The sequence below is a fragment of the Saccopteryx leptura genome, chromosome 3 (assembly GCF_036850995.1).
Source record: "Saccopteryx leptura isolate mSacLep1 chromosome 3, mSacLep1_pri_phased_curated, whole genome shotgun sequence".
NCBI classification, from domain to species: domain Eukaryota; kingdom Metazoa; phylum Chordata; class Mammalia; order Chiroptera; family Emballonuridae; genus Saccopteryx; species Saccopteryx leptura.
Window position 1 is genome coordinate 243,481,014 of NC_089505.1, and position 15,715 is coordinate 243,496,728.

General features: G+C 36.7%; 1 long non-coding RNA gene across 1 annotated transcript; it reads left to right on the top strand.

The window, feature by feature from the left end:
• Positions 1 to 7,689: 7,689 nt before the first annotated feature.
• Positions 7,690 to 15,448, top strand: LOC136400788 (uncharacterized). The gene is made up of 4 exons (XR_010750391.1): positions 7,690 to 7,785; positions 8,170 to 8,295; positions 12,103 to 12,278; positions 14,855 to 15,448. It is a non-coding gene; the product is annotated as an uncharacterized lncRNA (long non-coding RNA).
• The last annotated feature ends 267 nt before the right edge of the window (positions 15,449 to 15,715 follow it).

Here is a 15,715-nt window from a genome sequence, read left to right on the forward strand (position 1 = left end):
GGACGAGGGTTTCACTCAGAGTGTGAGACTTCTGGCCTGATATCCTGGTCTGCACGCACAGATAGTGAGCAAGAGTTTCCTACAAGCGCCCCGGGAGAGGGCGCCCTCCCGTGTTACCGGACAGAGTGGCAGAGCTAGAGGTCTTTGAGTGGGCAGAAGCCTCGCCTGATTATGCTAGCAGCTCTGACTGACTGAGCCTTACCCAGAGCCCTGTGCTGAGTGGGAATAGAGTGGGGAGTTGCCAGCTCTTTGAGCCTCTTACTATCCAGGCAGAGGCAGCAGCAACCCCATAGCTGGATTATCAGGCTACTAATTGAGGAAGGAAAGACTAGGAGAAAGGCTCCAGGAACACGGACTCTCTCACTGTCGGAGCCTATAAATGCTAATGAGCCTCGACTGCCAACGAGACTAAAGCACAATACATGACATCACCATAGAGACTTATCAACTGCAAACCTCTACCTGAGCGTGCCAAAGGGGCAGAACCCGGGGTACAGAGTCACCAACCAGGAAGAGGGAGAGAAAGGAAAAAGCAAGAAGATAACCTCTCAAAATCAAGAATAATATGCAGACTTTATAACCTATCCCATTTTATTATATTTGTTCGTTTGTTTCTCTTATCTTCATTCTTGATATTTTTTTTTTTCCTCCTCCAATTTGGTCGTTTAACTCTCTGCCGGTCTTACTCTCTCCTCTCCTTGAACTACACTACCCATCAGTGTTACATCTCCCATTATCTTTTCTTTCCTCTTCCTTTCTCTCTATGAGGGTTGCTCTCCAAAACCCTTAACTCTCTCTCTGTCTCTCCTCTTTTTTCTTTTTTATTCTTTTAGTGGTTCCCTCTTTTTCTTCTCTCTCTCTCTTTCTTTTCTCCCTCTATATTAGTCTCTTCCTTTCTCCTTTACGTCTCCTCTCATTCAAACCTCAATAACGAGCAATATCTTATCTGGGACTCAAACTTATGTTTGTGGCATTTTGGGGGGGTTTTACTTCACCTTTTAAACACACTAGCAGTGCTCCCATCCCTGGCTCTCCATTTTATCTAGTTCTTGTTCCACTAAATACAATAGTAATTTTTTAATTTGTCCCCCATTTCCTGTTTCCCTCTTATTCCTCTCATCATAACTCTTAGTCAACCAACACCTAAAAGCAAATAATTTTATTCTTGACCCAAATTCTTTTTCTTATTTGCTTTTTGTGGGTCCATACACCCCTTTTTTTGCCCCTTTATTACTTCTCCCCAATTCAGGCCCTACATTACAGGTATTGTTTGTTCTATATAGTATAATATAATTCACAGTTCACCACAAGATTTTCTCAAGAAAGAGGGGAGAGGAGAGGAGAGGAAAAAGGAGGGGGGGAATAATTTTCTATTTTTTAATTTTTATTTTATTTAAATTTTCTTTATTACATCATTAATTTAAAAAAAACCACTCTTCGATTTTTTATTTTTTTAACTTTTTATTCTTTATTAAATCTCATTAAAATCACCCTCAGATGCCATTACGGAAGAGAAAATCGAATATCATGGATACAAAAGAAAGAGAGTTAACACAGCTAGATGAGGAAAAATCTACGGAGAAAACGTTTAATATATTGGAAAACTTGGAGTAAATGACAGAGAATTGAAGATAGAAATCTTAAAAATCCTCCGAGATATACAAGAAAGCACAGAAAGGCAATTTAAAGAGTTCAGAAAACAACTCAACAAACACAAAGAATATATTTCCAAGGAAATTGAAACTATAAAAACAAATCAAGCAGAGATGAAAAACTCAATTCACAAGATGAAAAATGAGGTAACAAGCTTAGCTAATAGAACAGGCCAGATAGAAGAGACAATTAGTGAAATAGAAGACAAGCAACTTGAGGCACAACAGAGAGAAGAAGAAAGAGACTCAAAAATTAAAAAAAATGAGGTAACCCTACAAGAATTATCTGACTCCATCAAAAAGAATAACATAAGAATAATAAGTATATCAGAGGGAGAAGAGAGAGAAAATGGAATGGAGAACATACTCAAACAAATAATAGATGAAAACTTCCCAAGCCTATGGAATGAACTAAAGCCTCAAATTCAAGAAGCAAACAGAATTCCAAGTTTTCTTAACCCCAACAAACCTACTCCAAGGCACATCATAATGAAATTGGCACAAACCAATGGCAAAAAAAAAAAAAAATTCTCAAGGCAACCAGGGAAAAGAAGAATATAACATATAAAGGAAGGCCCATTAGATTATCATCAGATTTCTCAGCAGACTCTACAAGCTAGAAGAGAGTGGACCACAATATTTACAGTGCTGAAAGAGACCAAGTTTCAGCCACAAATACTATACCCATCAAAGCTATCCTTTAAATATGAAGGAGAAATTAAAACATTCACAGATACAGAAAAGATGAGGGAATTTATCATCAGAAAACCCCCACTCCAGGAATAACTAAATCTGGTTCTCCAATCAGATACAAAGAACAAAAAAAAACAAACAAACAAAAAAAAAAAAAAAAACAAAGCCACAAGTAAAAGCTCCAAGAAGAACACAATAAAATCAAATTTAAAGCCCTGGCCGGTTGGCTCAGCGGTAGAGTGTCGGCCTAGCGTGCGGAGGACCCGGGTTCGATTCCCGGCCAGGGCACACAGGAGAAGCGCCCATTTGCTTCTCCACCCCTCCGCCGCACTTTCCTCTCTATCTCTCTCTTCCCCTCCTGCAGCCAAGGTTCCATTGGAGCAAAGATGGCCCGGGCGCTGGGGATGGCTCTGTGGCCTCTGCCCCAGGCGCTAGAGTGGCTCTGGTCGCAACATGGCGATGCCCAGGATGGGCAGAACATCGCCCCCTGGTGGGCAGAGCAACGCCCCTGGTGGGTGTGCCGGGTGGATCCCTGTCGGGCGCATGCGGGAGTCTGTCTGACTGTCCCTCCCTGTTTCCAGCTTCAGAAAAATGAAAAAAAAAAAATCAAATTTAAACTGCGACGACAACAAAAATAAAGGGGGGGAAGAGGATGGAGATTAACAGTAGCAAAGGACGATGGAGTGCAAAAGTACTCACAATATAGTGCGCTACAATGAACAGGGTAGGAACCCTTTTCATTACTTAAAGGTAACCACCATTGAAAAAACCACCACAGAAGCACATGAGATTAAAAAGAAGCTACAGAGGAAAGATGTATGGAATACAACCAAATAAAAACAAAAGATAGAAAAACGAAAGGGAAGGATCAAACAAGACACAAAACTAACAGAAAGCAATATATAAAATGGCAATAGGGAACTCACAAGTGTCAATAATTACACTAAATGTAAACGGATTAAACTCACCAATAAAAAGGCAGAGAGTAGCAGAATGGATTAAAAAAGAAAATCCAACTGTATGCTGCCTACAGGAAACTCATCTAAGGAACAAGGATAAAAACAAATTCAAAGTGAAAGGCTGGAAAACAATACTCCAAGCAAATAACATTCAAAAAAAAGCAGGCATAGAAATACTCATATCTGATAATGCTGACTACAAGACAAAAAAAACTACTCAGAGACAAAAATGGCCATTTCATAATGGCTAAGGGGAAACTGAATCAAGAAGACATAACAATTCTTAATATATATGTACCAAACCAAGGAGCACCAAAATATATAAGACAGCTACTTATTTACCTTAAAACAAAAACTGACAAAAATACAATCATACTTGGAGACCTCAATACACCGCTGACGGCTCTAGATCGGTCATCCAAACAGAGAATCAACAAAGATATAGTGGCCTTAAACTAAACACTAGAGTACCTGGATATGATAGACATCTACAGGACATTTCATCCCAAAGTGACTGAGTATACATTTTTCTCCAGTGTACATGGATCATTCTCAAGAATTGACCATATGTTGGGCCACAAAAACAACATCAGCAAATTCAGAAAAATCTAAGTTGTACCAAGCATATTTTCTGATCATAAAGCCTTGAAACTAGAATTCAACTGCAAAAAAGAGGAAAAAAAATGTGGAAACTAAACAACATACTTTTAAAAAATGAATGGGTCAAAGAAGAAATAAGTGCAGAGATCAAAAGATATATACAGACTAATGAAAATGACAATACGACATATCAGAATCTATGGGATGCAGCAAAAGCAGTGATAAGAGGGAAGTTCATATCACTTCAGGTATATATGAACAAACAAGAGAGAGCCCAAGTGAACCACTTAACTTCACACCTTAAGGAACTAGAAAAAGAAGAACAAAGACAACCCAAAACCAGCCGAAGAATGGAGATAATAAAAATCAGAGCAGAAATAAATGAAATAGAGAACAGAAAATCTATAGAAAAAATTAGTAGAACAAGGAACTGGTTCTTTGAAAAGATCAACAAAATAGACAAACCCTTGGCAAGACTTACCAAGGAAGAAAGATAAAGAACTCATATAAACAAAATCCAAAATGAAAGAGGAGAAATCATCATGGACACCGTAGATATACAGAGAATTGTTGTAGAAATCTATGAAAAACTTTATGCCACCAAATTCAACAACCTAGAAGAAATGGATAAATTCCTCGAACAATACAACCTTCCTAGACTGAGTCAAGAAGAAGCAGAAAGCCTAAACAGACCTATTATTAGAGAAGAATTAGAAAAAAACATTAAAAACCTCCCCAAAAATAAAAGTCCAGGCCCTGACGGCTACACCAGCGAATTTTATCAAACATTCAAAGAAGACTTGGTTCCTATTCTACTGAAAGTCTTCCAAAAAATTGAAGAAGAAGCAATACTTCCAAACACATTTTATGAGGCAAAATAACCCTCATTCCAAAACCAGGCAAGTATGGCACAAAAAAAGAAAACTACAGACCAATATTTCTAATGAATACAGATGCTAAAATACTAAACAAAATACTAGCAAATCAAATACAACAACATATTAAAAAAATAATACATCATGATAAAATGGGATTCATCCCAGAATCTCAAGAATGGTTCAACATACGTAAAACGGTTAACATAATACACCATATCAACAAAACAAAGAAGAAAAACCACATGATCTTATCAATAGATGCAGAAAAGGCTTTCGATAAAATACAACACAATTTTATGTCTAAGACTCTCAACAAAATGGGTATAGAAGGAAAATATCTCAACATGATAAAGGCCATATATGATAAACCATCAGCTAACATCATATTAAATAGCACAAAACTGAAGGCTTTCCCCCTTAAATCAGGAACAAGACAGGGTTGTCCACTCTCTCCACTCTTATTTAATGTGGTACTAGAGGTTCTAGCCACAGCAATCAGACAAGACAAAGAAATAAAAGGCATCCATATCGGAAAAGAAGAAGTAAAGGTATCACTTTTTGCAGATGATATGATCCTATACATCGAAAACCCAAAAGAATCCACAAAAAGACTACTAGAAACAATAAGCCAATACAGTAAGGTCGCAGGATAGAAAATTAACATACAGAAGACAATAGCCTTTCTATATGCCAACAATGAAACATTTGAGAATGAACTCAAAAGAATAATCCCCTTCACGACTGCAACAAAAAAATTAAAATACTTAGGAATAAACATAACAAAGTATGTAAAGGACTTATATAATGAAAACTATAAACTATTGTTAAGGGAAATCGAAAAAGATATAATGAGATGGAAGAATATACCTTGTTCTTGGTTAGAAAGAATAAATATAAGCAAGATGGCCATATCACCCAAAGCAATATACAAATTTAATGCAATTCCCATCAAAATTCCAATGACATTTTTTAAAGAAATGGAGCAAAAAATCATCAGATTTATATGAAACTATAAAAAAACCCGAATAGCCAAAGCAATACTAAAGAAAAAGAATGAAGCTGGGGGCATTAAAATACCTGACTTCAAACTATATTATAGGGCCACGACAATCAAAACAGCATGATATTGGCAGAAAAATAGACACTCAGACCAATGGAACAGAATAGAAAATCCAGAAATAAAACCACATATATATATAGTCAAATAATTTTTGATAAAGGGGCCAACAACACACAATGGAGAAAAGAAAGCCTCTTCAATAAATGGTGCTGGGAAAACTGGAAAGCCACATGCAAAAGAATGAAACTGGACTACAGTTTGTCCCCCTGTACTAAAATTAACTTAAAATGGATCAAAGATCTAAACATAAGACCTGAAACAATCAAGTACATAGAAGAAGACATAGGTACTAAACTCATGGGCCTGGCTTTTAAAGAGCATTTTATGAATTTGACTTCAAAGGCAAGAGAAGTGAAGGCAAAAATTAATGAATGGGACTACATCAGACTAAGAAGTTTTTGCTCAGCAAGAGAAACTGATAACAAAATAAACAGACAGCCAACTAAATGGGAAATGATCTTTTCAAACAACAGCTCAGATAAGGGCCTAATATCCAAAATATACAAAGAACTCATAAAACTCAACAACAAACAAACAAACAATCCAATAAAAAAATGGGAAAAGGACATGAACAGACACTTCTCTCAGGAAGAAATACAAATGGCCAACAGATATATGAAAAGGTGCTCATCTTCTTTAGTTATTAGAGAAATGCAAATCAAAACGGCAATGGGATACCACCTCACACCTGTTCGATTAGCTATTATTAACAAGACAGGTAATAGCAAATGTTGGAGAGGCTGTGGAGAAAAAGGAACCCTCATACACTGTTGGTGGGAATGTAAAGTAGTACAACCATTATGGAAGAAAGTATGGTGGTTCCTCAAAAAACTGAAAATAGAACTACCTTATGACCCAGCAATCCCTCTACTGGGTATATACCCCAAAAACTCAGAAACATTGATACGTAAAGATACATGCAACCCCATGTTCATTGCAGCATTGTTCACAGTGGCCAAGACATGGAAACAACCAAAAAGCCCGTCAATAGATGACTGGATAAAGAAGATGTGGCACATATACACTATGGAATACTACTCAGCCATAAGAAATGATGACATTGGATCATTTACAGCAAAATGGTAGGATCTTGATAACATTATACGAAGTGAAATAAGTAAATCAGAAAAAACCAGGAACTGCATTACTCCATAAGTAGGTGGGACATAAAAGTGAAACTAGAGACATTGATAAGAGTGTGGTGGTTACGGGGGGAAGGGGGAGAGGGAGAGAGAGAGGGGGAGGGGCACAAATAAAACTAGATAGAAGGTGACAGAGGACAATCTGACTTTGGGTGATGGTTATGCAACATAATTGAACGACAAGATAACCTGGACTTGTTATCTTTGAATATATGTATCCTGATTTATTGATGTTGCCCCATTAAAAAATAAATATAAAAATAAACCAACCCTACAATGGTAAGTACTATTGATGAGAGATTCGGGACATTTCAGAACATGTTAGTTTTTCATGAGGTTATTTTTCACAAGGTTTGCCTTTTGTCCAAGCTGTGGAGTGGAGTCAGATTTGGGCAGCCTTGAATTAAACTGAATAGAAGCTGAAGTGTCAGGCCCCTACGCTAGGAAATTGGAAAGGTAGTGGCCTGGCTTCAGAATGACAGGTGCCCATCTCTGCAAAGAATACATTGCATGGTGCCGAGAGCACACACTGTGGAGTCAGCTTACACAGACTTCATCTCCACTCTTCCGATTATTATGACTTTGCCCAGATGGTAGCCGACCTTTATATAGTGTTTACTCTGTTCCCGGCATCATCCTAAGGGCTTTAGTTGTACTGGTCACCTAAATCCGTGGAGTGTGTGCTGATTACCTGCATCTGACAGATGAAACACGAAGGAATTTGCCTGAGTTCTCTTGTTGGTGAGTGTCAGAGCTGGCATTCATACCCAGAGATCCGTCGCCTTCATTTCCTCATCCACTGCTGATGAATAAGAATACAGATTACATAGGGTTGGTTTGAGATTTTAAAAAAACATTGCAAGTATAAAATGTTTAGAATGTAATCTTTCCAATAATATTAGCCCTTCATAAATGTTATATTTAAATTTTTAACTATTTAAGAGTTTTGAAGCTTTAAAATTTTATGATTTTCTGAAACCCGGGTGTTGCGATCTGTTTTGAAAGTATAGTTTATAGGAATTGTGATGAGGTAAAACAGCCTGACTGCAGTTACCATCGAATGGGGTGTGCATCTGCAGAGTACCCCAGATTCTGTGTGTAACTAATTCTCTTTCTTCTCTTCAGTAGATCATCGATCCATTTCAGATACTTGTGGCAACAAACAAAGCAGTTCATCTCTACAAACCAGGAAAAATGAAGACAAGAACTCTACCTACTGAAATTATTTTCAACCTGTTCCCAAATAACAATGTAATTAATATGGATTTTACTCATTTTGCTTTTCTTGACCTTGTCATGATGAGGCGTGAGTTCTTCAGCGTTGAGTTGCTGGCGAAATTCCCATAAGCCTATTGTTAATAACAAAACAGAATAATAGTGAAGAGAGGTTGGACAGAGAGTTAAAGTTTAGCATTGCCTTTTATTAGAAAAATAAGCTTTGGAGTCACTACACATATAAAAGTTTCACTAAGTGAAGTGTGTTTAATTTTATGTACATAGGAACAGAAAGATTCCTCTAAATGATACCGAAATCAAACTGATAAAACAGTAGGTGTGGATATTTCTGTGCTGTCATATGCATCCTTTAATCTCTTTAAGGATAGAATCCACGTCTTTTCCGTATAACGGAAGCCTGCCTGGTACATACAACAGCCCTTATCACATGCTTATTCACACACTCAGTGCACAAGAAGTTTGTGGTTGAGATACTGATAGTAATCAGTTATTGAGCTAAAGACATTTCTTTTGTGGCACATGAAAATAAAAAATAAACTTTGCTGATAAAGTTTTCATATTTCTAATCTACTCTTATTCACACCATTAGGTACAGATATCATCAAAAGAAAAAATTGGAAATGTGTAGTACGATTTAAAATATAGATATTTGAAATAGTTACAAAATGCATGGTAATAGAATTCTTCAGGTCCTGGAGGAAAAAATTATGACATAGTTACTGTTTTGTTTTTTATATCATTTGAAATAAACTAATTTAATAAACATCTATTGAGTTTGTCCCCATTGCACTTACAGTGTCAGAAAGAGAAGAAACAAGTGTATTTCTGAGATAGGCAGATGAAGAAGATAGAAGTTCAGTTGATAATGATAAATGGTTAATGGGAATAATAATTCACATCTCTGGGAACAGCGAAGAACAACTGATTCTGTAAGGAGGGTGCTGTGGGGAGTGACATTTGAACTGGACTTTGAAGAATGAGGACACTCCAGAGCGGTGTTTCCCAATGTGGGGCCCACGCCCCACAGGGGGGCAATTCGATAGTTAAGGGGGGCAATTTGAAAATGGACTCGACACGACTTTAACTCTTTCACCCCAGGCCATTTAAATGCAATGCTAGATATCGGTGCCAAATTTAACAAAAAATGCAATTCTTAAATAATTGCGGTAAATAATTATTAAGTATAATTTCATTTGACGAGACCAAAATATCAACTGGGTGATTGGCGTCGTCAAGTAAACTTCGTCCTGGGTTCACCGTGGAGCGTGCCGTCTGCCGCGGGGAACCCCGGACGTTTTAAAAACTCGCTAAACAACGCAGTTATTCTCACCTAATTGGCCCATCGCAACTTCTGTAGTGTTTCACATCATTCAGTTGGTGTTAATTTGAAATAAGTGTCAGTCAAAACTTGTAAAAGCTCGTTGATTTAATAAATATACATATATATATTGTATAGATGTAATTGGTAAGTATTTGATTTTATTTTTATCAATATTAAACTCTTTACTAAGTACTTGCATTGGGGCTAGAAAGCACTAATATTTTATAAATATTATTGGGGCTATAATAGTGCATGCACAACAATTTTAATTTTAGAAGCATAACTTTCCAGAAAATTTTGTCAAGTGGAAAAAATATAGATACCTTTTGATTTGCGGTGGTAGTGTAGTGAATGTGTTATATACATTTAAATAAATATGAATTTTTAGTATACGTTTACTCTGTCACATTGAATATATTTTAACACATATTTTAATATTAGTTTTTAATTGATCTTATTTTTATTATAGCCCATAGTAAAATGAGTGGTGCAAGCAAGAAAAAAACTCATCAATATTCGGAGGAATATTTAAAATTTGGGTTCATGCTCACTGTTCACGATGAGTGGGTTCCTTTTTGTCTTTTATGCCAGCAATGCTAGACCAACGAATCAATGAAATGAGGTCGTCTTGAGGCGCATTTGAAGGCGAAACATAGTGCTCATATTAATTCAGATTTGAGTTACTTTAAAACTTTAAAGAAAAATTTTGAAAAAAGAACATTAAAGTCTCTATTTACTGCTCATACTTCAACTAATAATCATGTTCTTGAGGCTCGTTATCAAATATCTTTATTCATCGCTAAAACTGGAGAAAATCACACTATAGGAGAGAATTTAATAAAACCGTCAATATCAGCATTTCTTAAAAGGTTCTTGAAAAAGATGACAAAGATGTAAAAGCTATGCCACTCAGTAACAACTCTGTTAGCAGAATAGATGAAATGAGTGAGGATATTGAAAAACAACTTATTGAAAAGCTGAAAACAAGAAAATTCTCCTTGCAAATGGATGAATCAACTTTGAGAGACAGTGAGGCAGTATTGATAACTTACGTAAGATATATTGATAAAGGACATTTTGCTGAAGAAATGTTGTTCTGTAAAAGATTAGAAAGCACCACTACCTCCAAAGATATATATAATAAGCTAAAAAACTACTTAGATACTCTTAGTGATTTTTTAAGCGACAAACCTGAAATGAAGTATCTGTTAACAATAGATAGTAAAGCATTTGTGAGTTATTTAGCCGATATCTTTGAAAAACTAAATATTATATTAAATAAGCAACTTCAAGGAACAAATAAAACTTGTCGAAGCAAAAGGAAAGATATTTGGTTTCATTACCAATATTGAGTTATGTCAGAAACATATTAACAACAAAAACTTTAAACAGTTTCATTGGCTCCAAAAATGTGAAGTAACTGATACCGCTTTACTTGTTATTGTCAATCATTTGAATATTCTATTGGCTGATTTAAAAGAAAGATTTTCTGATTTAAAACAAATTGATTTCCCAACATGGATGATGCAGCCAATGTTAGTGGATTTGTCTGATATATCAAATATGCAGTATCAAGAAGAACTCGCAGAATTGCAAAATGATGAGTCAGTTAAAGCTTTATTTAATATCAAAGGAGCAATGGCATGGCTTTGTGAGGAAACAGAAATCAAATACCCAAATTCAACCAAATGTGCAAGAAAACTATTGCTACCATTTCCATCTTCATTTTTAGCTGAATGTGGATTTAGTGCTGTAAATGATTTACTGGTAAAAAAAAGAAATCGGCTGGATATAACACAACGTGGAGACTTGAGACTAAAGCTAACCAAATTGGAACCTAATATAAAATCTCTGTGCAGCAAGCATCAAGCGCAAGGATCACACTAAATGAAAATAATAAATTAATATAGAAAAATCTGTATTAAAATTATTTGGAATTTAAATTTCTGTTTTTCATTATATGTTTTGAAATTTTACTTACTGTGTTTTGTTAACAATTTCATAGTGATTTCTTCCCAGAACCTATCATTTATGTTTATTAAGTGAACAAATCAATTTTTTAATGTTAAAAATTATGTATGTTACATAGGGGGGGACATAAAAATTTTAGAAAGGTTAAGGTGGGGCATGGCACAAAAAAGGTTGGGAAACACTGCTCCAGAGTGTGAGCAGAGGCAAAGAAGTGTGAAATGGTGATGGGATCTCCAAATAGTCCTGACTGGCTGGGACTCGGGAGTACGTGGCTGAGGGTGCTCTGTGGCCAGAGGCAGGGGTTGTTTGTGTGTCATGCTGGAAGTCTGAGCTTGATTCCATAGAAATGAGGTGCCCCTTACAGCAGAGTGCTCTAGAGGTGAACTGGTGGATGTTAGGAAGGAATCATAAGATATAAACGGTAGGCAGAGACCCTTCGGGTATGAAAATAAGAACCCCAGCAGGGAAGACAGCCAATGGGAAGGTGCTTCTAAAATAAAACTACTGATTTTTGTCTTTTGTTTCCCTAGATTTCATGAGCTTTGAAAACATTTGGTATCTCAGCAAATGACACCTCAATTCTGATTGTATACATTGGAGATGGAAAAAAACAAATAGATCAAGTAGACCGAATATCTCAAGTAGAGGGTCATCCAGTTTCTCTGACAAGTCTTCTGGAAATAAGTAATATTACAGGTGCAAAAAGGTTAGTAAGGCCACATTTGTAGAGTGGGATAGATGAGGTCTAGTAGTAATGTGATGTTGTTGTCACCAATGCTGCTATTTTTTTTAACTTTTAGGAAAGATTAATGATATAAAAATTATTTCATAAATAATATCACATACACAAAATTGGATGATGCAGGCTTATGTGGAGGGGATTGGGATAAATGTTGATGGACAGACATTTTGGGTATTGTCTTGGAGAATTATTTGTACACCTGAAACCTGTATGATTTTGTTATCCACTGTCACCTCAGTAAACATAAAAAAGGAAAAAACTTATTTGATAAAATGCATTCTCTAATTAAGAATGAACTGAGAATTAAATATCAAGCTTACAGAGTACATGTACAGATTTGATTTCTTTGTTTAGAGAGTTACCACCATAATTGCAATTTAAAGGGCACTTTTGGCCTAGTGACCAATTGCCCAATACTGTGCATTATTTTCATCACATTAGTAATTTCATGCAATTATCCCAATAATTGAATGATATTAAATTTCACTTACATATGTCTGTATAATAAAACTTAATAGTGCATGGATAATTAGCATATTTTATCTTATTTTTATAGATATATAAACTCTCTTCACAAGAAGAAAATATTGGGACATTATTGGATGGTGTCATTTGTAGAATGTCAACTAAAGATGTTTTGTGAAATGACAAATCTAAAATTTTGTAGCATTTATAAAAAACTGATTTTTTTCTGATTATAAAGTGTATATATATTCATCATAGAAAAATTTACAACACAAAATGCCATAAAAAATGGAAAAAACCTTCAAATCCTGCCTGTTCATAGGTTTTTTTCTTTTTGGTTTTTTTTGTTTGTTTTTTTCAGACACAGAGATCAGAGAGAGGTATAGACAGGGACAGACAGACAGGAATGGAGAGATGAGAAGCATCAATCATTAGTTTTTCATTGAGCATTGCAACACCTTAGTTGTTCATTGATTGCTTTCTCATATGTGCCTTTACTGCAGGTCTTCAGCAGACCAAGAAACCCCTTACTCGAGCCAGCGACCTTGGGTCCAAGCTGGTGAGCTTTTGCTCAAACCAGATGAGCCTGCGCTCAAGCTGGCGACTTTGGTGTCTCGAACTTGAGTCCTCGGCATCCCAGTCAAATGCTCTATCCACTGCGCCACCGCCTGGTCAGGCTGTTCATAGTTTTAAACATAATCACTGTTAATATTATTTGTTATTTCACTTCTAGTCTATTTCCGTTAAATTGTATTTTGCTTTTATATAATTGGAATAGTAATTACAAACATTTACTAGATGTCTAGACGGTGCTAGGTTTTGCCTTAGTGATTTTCCATGCACCAGCTCATATCCCTGCCCTTAGTTCAGATACTCCAGCATCCCTCTTCCAAAGCCTCCTGGTTCTGTTTTACATGCAAGAACTAATTTCATCTCACAACACATTAGGGAATAGATACTGTTAATACCCGAATTTTGCACACAGCCACTAAAATAACAGTAACTTGCTCAAGGTCTTACTGCTAGTGTCAAATCCTGTTTGCTGAATGCTTTGGGTTTTTTCTCACTTTGTTTTCATTGTGTCAATCAAGGTGAACTAGGTTAGGGTTAAGCAAACCTTTTTATGAAGGACTGGGTGTGCTCTGTGTGGTCTGTTTTGCATTTACTCATCTCTTGCTGTTGTAGTGCAGAAGCATCCACACAATACGTAAATGATGAGTGTCAGGAATGACCCAAGGGCCATGATGTGTGAAGTTCTGGGGTTGATTAGGCTCCAGTCCTGGACCCTGAAGCTGACTGACTTCATGTGACAAAAGTTTTTCTTGCTCACTCTCCAGTGCCAGTGTGAATCGTTGGGAAGATTCATTGCTGTGACTCAGGGACCCAGTCTGCTCAAGGCTTCTGTGAAATATGTGCTCCATGCTGTTTTGTTTTGGAGCTGGGAAGGCGACAGATGAGAGATTCCGTTTTCTACATTTTAGGAAAGAAGATAAAGGTAGAGGCAGAGGGGAAGGAAATGATAGATATTCCTGAGCAGAGCCTGCCTGCAGACTTCACCTGCCCACAGGCTTTTTCATCCTCTCATGGTGGCCAGATGTCCTCTGCCATGAGCTCTAAAGAGAGGGTTGTTGTGTTTTGCCTTTTTTTATTTTCTTGAATTTATCAGGGTGACGTTGGTTGACAAAACCATACAGGTTTGAAGTGTACAAGTCAATAAAACATCTCCACATGCATCTGCACCCAATGCCCAAGGGAAAATTCTATCCCCATTTATCCCAGTTGTGCCCATGTGCACCTGCCCCCACCCATTTCCCTCCTGCTATCACCACACTATCGTCTATGTCTATGCATTATTTAGATATCATTCTTTTGCTTGGTATCTTCATATTTCATCCAGCCACCCCCCCAACCACCTTCCCTCTGACAGCTCTCAGTCTAAGTAATCATGCCTCAGTTTCTATTTTGTTGGTAAGTTCATTAGATTGTTCATTCCACATATGCTGAGATTGTATGGTATTTATTCTTCTCTGCATGGCTTATTTCACTTAACATAATACAATACTTTCCTGACGCAGGGACAACAAGTTACTTGGAGACCAGAGGACATGCTCTAGGGGTGGAGGGGAAACAACAGCCCCGGTCAGCAGAATGAAGGACGGAAGTCCAGTCCCTAGCCTTACTCAGATATTAGCCGGTACAAAAAAACTCTTGGAAATAGCAGAAGTTTTCAGGGGGTGAAGTAAAAGACAAGCAACATGCTGGCTTCTAATCTTTGTTCTGAGAGCCTAAACATTTTCTATTAGTGAATCTTATCCTGTTTCCAGCACGCACTGCTTTCAAGTAGTATTTCATTGTTTAAACATATGACAGCCTTGTTATCCACTCTCCTTACTGATGGGTACTTTGGCGGTTGTAAATAATGCTGCAGTAAACATAGGGGTGCGTATGTTTCTTGGAATTTAGTATTGCGGTTTTCTCCACATACATTCCCAGAAGTGGGATTGATGAATGGAAAAACAGTTCCATTTTTATTTTTTGAAGAAACTCCATAGTGCTTTTTATAGTGGCTGCGTCAGTCTACATTCCCACTAACAGTGTGTGAGAATGTTTTCTCCATGTCCTCCTCAGCACTTGTTTGTTGATTTATTGATGACAGCCATTCTGACAGGCATTAGATACTATCTAATTTAGTTTTAATTAGCATCTCTGATGATTACTGATGTTGAGCATTTTCTCATAGGCCAATTGGCCACCTGTATGTGCTCTTTGGAGAAGTATCTCTTCAGGTCCTTGGCCCATTAATTGAGTTGTTTGTCTTACTGTTGAGTTGTATGTTTTCTATGTATTTTGGACACTAACCCATTATCATATGTTTTATTGGCAAATATATTCTCCCATTCAGTGGGTTCCTGTCTATTTTATTTATGGTTTCTTTT